Raw genomic sequence first — 7,500 nt, forward strand, 5'->3', positions numbered from 1 at the left:
AATAGAACACCGGAATCACAAGAGCCGCCCAAACTGATACAGCCAGGGGCAAGGCGGAATCAAGCGGAAATAGAATGATTGAGTCATTAGTTCTGCGGGGGGGGGGGGAAGTAATAAAAAGCAACTTGTACTTTTAATGTAAAGAACGAAATTCTGTTTGGGGAAACGTTATTGGAATTCCTCTAACGAATATAATGATTGCTCATATGTGTTGTAACAGTGTAATAATGCTCCCTGCATTTTTATTAGGTACACTAAGAGTTCATGAAAGTGCTCTTGAAGACAATATTTATATTAAACAATAATTCTAATATTGTAAAATCTCTATGTTCTCACTGAAGCCATTAAGTTAGTCTTGTCATCACGGTGTCATGCCTCTTGATTAAATACTGATACTGTCGTATCTGTTCATTATCATGAGATTTTTATTGGTCAAAAGCTTTGAACAACTACTTTTTGGGGAAAAATAAACATATGTGCAATAGCACATTGTAACGGAAACTGCTTGTCTGTAAGATTGTTCATGCATTATTCCAGAGGATATTTTAATGAGCTGTACTGCAGCTATAAATGCAACTAACGTACTACAGAATCAGTAGCGAGAGATAAAATAAACCCCTGCGGCACCTTTGAGACAGTGTGCCCCATGGTAAAAGTTGCACGGATGCTTCTGAATTAAACTAACAATATTTCCATGTGTTGCTTGGCTTAAGGGATGTGCCTGAAATGAATGGTTCATACTTGGACTGACCTTTATCGAGAACATGTTTGATAAGTTTCGATCAGGAATCACAGTTCCGGCTGAGAACTTTTTCTGTTGTGTCGTAACAGAGTTGCAGGTCATTTGTGAAAAGTGTAACGTAAATAAAACGAAGTTAAAGTTTCCTACGAAAGACGTAACGTAAGTTGTTCTGATCTGAATAACTCTTGAATGCTTGAGAGTCTTTTATATGAGACCTTCCATTCTGCATTAGGAATATATTTACCGTAGTTGTGTGCGTACACATTTCACATGTGAAGTCTGCAGTTTGGATGTGGGCCTTAGTGAAAGCATTATCATTTCAGTGGCTCATGTAACAGGATCCCAGACTCCATGTCGCTTGATCTCAAATCCATTCCTATGGGAGACTTTAGCATATTGAGTTCACATTCATTTCTATAGGATACTTAAGTAAATTAAGTTCCAGTGATTACCTGCATGTGAGCCTGTTTATATTAAATTCCTGGTGATCAATTAATGCTGGCTTTGTTTTCACTGTCTTTCTGTAGCTAAATTTTTGTTTTTATCATTTATGATGTTGGTCCGCTCTTTTGTCTTTGTTTTCCTCTGAATTATTACTTTCTTTTTGCGCTTACCTTTTGTATTTCTCTGTTATTTTCATATGTGAATCATTTACGTGTTGTCATATATGTGAATAAACTGTAAAGTGCAGAACCCCTAGGCTCTTATTCAAAGTCCTTGGTTTGTCCTCTAGTACACATTAACCCTGCCATTACTAGTAACAGGAACGGAAATAAGCAGTGATCGTCAACACAGAATTTGTAATACTTCTCATCCGTCCGTGTGAAAGAGTGTGTAGCCTGCAGCCCGAAAGGATAAGAACCCTCTTTGAGGACATCCAACGAATGTCTCTTCAAGAAGAGAGAGGGAATAACATTAGCAGGTTTACAGTTTCCCGGTACATATTGGGGAGCCCATAGAAGGTGAATTAAACTGAATTCCATTTAAGTCTTTTGGTACCTTTTATGCTGGTCAGACTGGAAAAACACTGGAAAACAGAACAGAACAGCACAAAAGATGTGTCAGATATGCAAAAGTGAACATTGGAATTTTTGTACATGTTAGTGAAAACAATCACAATTAACTGGACAGGAGCAATAAAGATCATTTAATCTAAGAGTGAAATGGAAAGAAACATCATGAAGTCTAGTTTATAAAAGAAAGTTTCCTTAAGGACGTGAATTTCAGGCAGGCATGTTTAAACTTGATCCATTAATTTCAGAAGAAATATGCAAGAAGTTTAATTTTAAGAAAGGTAGATGAGAGACTGGGAAAAAGGAAATGAACTGCAGCTATATCATCGGATCTCAAAAAAGTTGACCTGTCACTAATGGGATTATGTGCAAATGCTTATTTTCAAACCGTCTGCATGTTCGTATGTACTGTCTTACTATTATATATATACGTTGAATTTCTACCACTTTGTATCAGTCCTCTGACGATGGTTTAGCAATAAAAAGCTGACACCGATGAGGATTTACAACTGTTTTTCATTTCTTCCCGGTGGTGTATCTGTGGTGATGCCAACTGACCGCCGATAGGAAATCCAGCTTGCACACGCATGAGTGAAACAGGAAGTAGGCTATAAACTGTACTTTACCATTAGCCTTAGCAATAGTAACTACCAACACTCGCTGAAGCTGACTCAGAAATCGTGAAGCCACAAGATTGTAGTAGTACATGAATTCGTAGACCTCTGGTCAAGGCCCCGGTGACATCGTAGGATACAACTGGATATGGATGATGACTCAGCAAAAATATTCTTTTCTATTTTGAATGATCACGTTTTCTCAACAGTTTCCAGTGTATATTGTGATTCGTCAAGCAAAGATGCATAAATCTCCATTACTGTCATTACTGTTTAATATGAGCACTTTTTACAAAATACAATGGAGTCTTCTAATTATTAAAATGTTTATGTGGGAAAAGACTTCAGCTACTTGCTGTCTCTGAGATGCACACACACACAAACATATAAAGTGCATATATATATATATATATATATATATATATATATATATATATATATATATATATGTGTGTGTGTGTGTGTGTGTGTGTGTGTGTGTGTGTGTGTGTATATATATATATATGTATATATATATATATATATATATATATATATATATATATATATATATAATGTATAGAATGTATTGTATTGTATATTTTCCAAATGTTTTAATTGCATTTCTGATTATTATATAATTTTCTATGTACAAGTTATTGTATGTAGTGATGATGTAGAAATATAATTAATACTAGTTTGTAAAATGTCATTTGTACAGGATTTCAGAAGAAATTAATAACATGTTTCTTAGTAATAACGTAATAGCGAGCGAGAGATTAAGTCAGACCAGACCACGTGTTCTGGAGTTGTCATCGAGAGATTGCAACAATCGCTTTTGTTGTGAGTCAAGCAATTAAGTTCTGTTGATAGTCGAGATAAGGGAAGGCTCATGCTCGTTCGCCTGTTTATCAAACATGTCAATCATTCGCGCCATCTTTGGTATTCTACAGGGGGATGAAACCACGTGCTTATTGTATCGATCGCGTTGAGATCTCGTCAAAGGCTTTGTCCATAACGTTTTGCCTTACGTCACGTGAGCCTTTTTGAGAATTACTGGGGGTATTTATTGCACAAAAGCACATGGCTATTACGTCATTTAAACTCTGATCACGTCCAATTTATCCCAAAATGTTTTACATTTAATGACGTCATCCTTATTTGCTAGAATGATATATGGGGTCTTGCTTCTGACTGAAGATAAAATTCATATTCATTGTGATGCCGAAATCCGTGCGATGCAGATTTAAAAAAAAGAGAGCTCTCTCTCTCTCTCTCTCTCTCTCTCTCTCTCTCTCTCGGATCCATTTAACAGGATTTTTACAGTAATGTAAATTGTTTTTATATTGGTCACTCTGTTAACTGATTGTGAAATCTATACAGACATTATAGGAGTGTATTTATCATAATGGCGCCTATCAGAAAAGCGTGTTTAGTGAATTTCAAGCAGCTGCATTTGGGGTAATCATGTGAAAGCTTGAAAGCTTGAAAGCTTGTGTAAGGTAAAGTTAATTTACCAAGTTTATCCATGATTAAAACATATTATGAAGTTTGAAGATGTATTATTCAAACTTTGTTGATTTCTGTGAGAGTTGTTTAAATTGATTTGTATTTATTAGACTGGTCAATTAAGTAAGATTTTAAGTGAATTTATTTCATTTGACACTTCTCAATTTTGTTGTGTTTTTGTGTGTTCTTGTGTTTTCAAATTATTTACTTAGACTTCTTTCACATCTTAAGTATTTGTTAATGGTTTAACTTTTGCTTACTTAGTTTTGTTTCACATATTAACATTTTGGTGATTTAATTTTGGTGCTTAACTTGATTTAAGAATTAATTAAGATCTGTGTTTTCAAGTAATAGTAATTTTTCTTGAAAGTAAAATTGTGAATTTTGATTTATTAATTTTGAATTAAAAATAAATGTTTGTATTAAAAGTTTTTACAGTAGTGTTTCATTTATTGACCACCAGTGTAGGAATTATGTAAATATAAACTAGAATGATAGATAGTTTTGTTCTCTCATTTTGGCTGAAGTGACTCTAACCTTGGAGACAGTTATAGTAATGGAGTGATGCCCTTTTACTTTAGTATATTTCTTGTTTAAACATTGATACCTCACATTTCTAATAATTTTTTTAAGGGATCACTGTTAAGTTTAGAGTACTCAGTCCTATTTTTTGTTTTGTTATGAGAGTTCATGTATCTGTCTGTAAGTGAGGTAAGTTTTGAATTCTATGATTGGTAGTGTAATAACCAGGTACTTTGAACACTTCATGGCAATATATATATATATATATATATATATATATATATATATATATATATATATATATATATATATATATACTGTATATATATATATATATATATATATATATTTATATATATATATATGTATATATATATATATATATATATATATATATATATATATATATATATATATTTATATATATATATATATATATATATATATATATATATATATATATCGTATTATATATATATATTATATTGTATATATATATATATGCGTGGGCGTTATATATATATATATATATATATATATATATATATATATATATATATCTGAAAGCAAGTGTTTCCGTGCGCACCTGTGCGTGGGCGTTCGTGTCTGAAAGAAATCATGGCTATCAACATTATTTTATCTATCTACTTAAGAAGCCTAACAGATAAATGGGCCTCTTATCAGAAACTGCTGTCTCTAAATAAGATAGATTCCTGAATAAAACCATCTTATCTAATTGTACATATTACGACGATTACGTTATCGACTTATTTTGAGCTCTACCATATAAAATAATTTTTCAATTTACACACACACACATATATATATATATGTATGTATGTATGTATATATATATAGTATATATATATATATATATATATATATATATTGTTATCAAATTAATATGAACTCCAACGTGTAAGACCATTTTCGAGTTTATATATATATATATATATATATATATATATATATATATATATATATATATATATATATATATATATATACTCGAAAATGATCTTACACGTTGGAGCTATAATAATTTGATAACTAATATATATATATATATGTATCTTAATATATTTGATAATATATATATATATATATATATATATATATATATATATATATATATATATATATATATATATATATATGACCTGATTCTCGGTCATGTAAAGTTTCTACCAGTACAAATGAAATGCGTAAGATACAATTAACACGTGTATTTTCCTTAATAGATACACAGGGCCCTGTTGCTAATATTACGCTACTCAATTATGCAATTATAGTCGGAAGGTACTCTGAGGCGACACGCGCCCCAAACCGTCGACCGCTAATCCCCTACTGATCATTAGCTTTCCAAACTGAACTTGCTTAGGTTATAGACCTCAGTTGATTGGTCTCTTATAATCGAAAGGAACCAGTAAGGGTCTTCGATGTATGGCACTCGTTTGAATTGCCCAAGCCAAACCCCAATGATCGTATGGCATTCGACGAATCAACAGTATCTATTCGTTACTCTCTGATCACAAATATGTACAAACAACTACCAGATTTCCTATATTTATCAGTTCATATATATATATATATATATATATATATATATATATATATATATATATATATATATATATATATATATATATATATATATATATATATATATATATATATATATATATATATATATATTGCAAAAATACTAGAAATCACCTCTAGTTTATTTGTGCTCTTTACAAAAAGTTGTGGGAATCCATTCCCATCATCAGAGAATAGTACTGAAAATACAACATTATTGATATTTTTACAATCGGAAAATGCTTGTCCTATAGAGCTAATATATTGCTTAAATATTTAGTTAAATTATTTAAAAATCGGTTCTTAATAGCTAAAAAAAATCAAGCTAAAACATATATGAACAAAAAATAGTAGAGTTACTTGGAGTGTCGGAGAGTTGTAAAATAAAATCAAAACCGAATGAACAAATTAATATGCGCACCTATGATTCACAGAGATCCTTTACAAAAAACTATAATTTCAAAAATTAAAAAAAGTATGTAATAAACAAGATGGAAAAAAAATGTATGGCAGGACTACCTGTTAAGAGGTGAGGCTAAAACCTATTTATGATTGGAAGAAATGCTCGAGGGCGATGACAGACACTGGCAATGTGTGATGGTGTGGAAGGTGACTGTTTCTTGAAGTAAAGATTCTAAAAGATGCATAATGCAATCGGTGGTTTCAAAATGAATTTTGACATTATAGTATAGAATACTGGCTTTATATGAACTTGAATGGGTTTCTGTGGTTAAAAATACATTTGATTTGACAATGCAACCATGGTGGTGATGACCAACAACTGGAAATTGATGCTGACCGCCAGTGTATGCCGAGTAGACATCGAGTAGTCTGACCATAATTGAGGTGTGTTTTAATACAAATTTAAAATTACTCTTAGGATACAAAGTCCTTAGAGCTGTAGTGAGTTCATGTCTAAAGAACATTTCACACTGGGCAACCGGTGACTGTCACCAGTTGCCTCTTCCACCGACTGTATGTGTTATGATTGTCAGTAGAGAGTAGCCTATGGCACCACACGAGGAGTTCCTTCTCCTTGCCTTGCTGACTGTTACGTATCAGTAGTGAGCTTCCTTTCTGTGGTTCCATGCCACGGTAGGCGTGAAGTTCTTTAAGAATTGTTTTGTTTCAGTATTCAATTATTGTTCACGAATGTGATGTTTGTGTTCGTGTATTTTTATGTATTTTACGATTCTGTAAAAATAACTTTTGTAGTACATATGTATCAAAAAAGGAATGGTTCTGTTTTGTAATGTTGTGAACTTTACCCACGCGGGATGAATTCCCGAGTACTCTGTAAACAGCTAGCAAGAATAAAGGACATGCTGAGCACTTCGTCGTATCGTTCTCACCCCGAATAAACGAAGATGGGATAGCATGAGTTATGCTAACTGAATACATCAAACCATTAATAGCGTATGATAAGTCAGTATCACTAATGAAGATATATCTCCTTCGGCAGGTGAGAGTTAACTCACTCCATGTTCACACACGTGTTTAGGCTAGGCTAGACTAGCCCATGTCGGCCAAACTCACACTG

General features: G+C 32.3%; 1 protein-coding gene and 1 long non-coding RNA gene across 3 annotated transcripts in view; one reads left to right on the plus strand and one right to left on the minus strand.

Annotated features, from left to right (window-relative positions):
• Positions 1 to 7,500, minus strand: part of tws (protein phosphatase 2 regulatory subunit tws) — a 214,005-nt gene that overhangs the window by 175,431 nt on the left and 31,074 nt on the right. The window lies entirely within an intron of this gene.
• The window catches only part of LOC136829206 (uncharacterized), a 9,952-nt gene that overhangs the window by 729 nt on the left and 1,723 nt on the right, over positions 1 to 7,500 (plus strand). The gene's annotated exons all lie outside the window — the stretch shown is intronic.

Source organism: Macrobrachium rosenbergii, chromosome 44, assembly GCF_040412425.1.
Source record: "Macrobrachium rosenbergii isolate ZJJX-2024 chromosome 44, ASM4041242v1, whole genome shotgun sequence".
Classification (NCBI taxonomy): Eukaryota; Metazoa; Arthropoda; class Malacostraca; order Decapoda; family Palaemonidae; genus Macrobrachium; species Macrobrachium rosenbergii.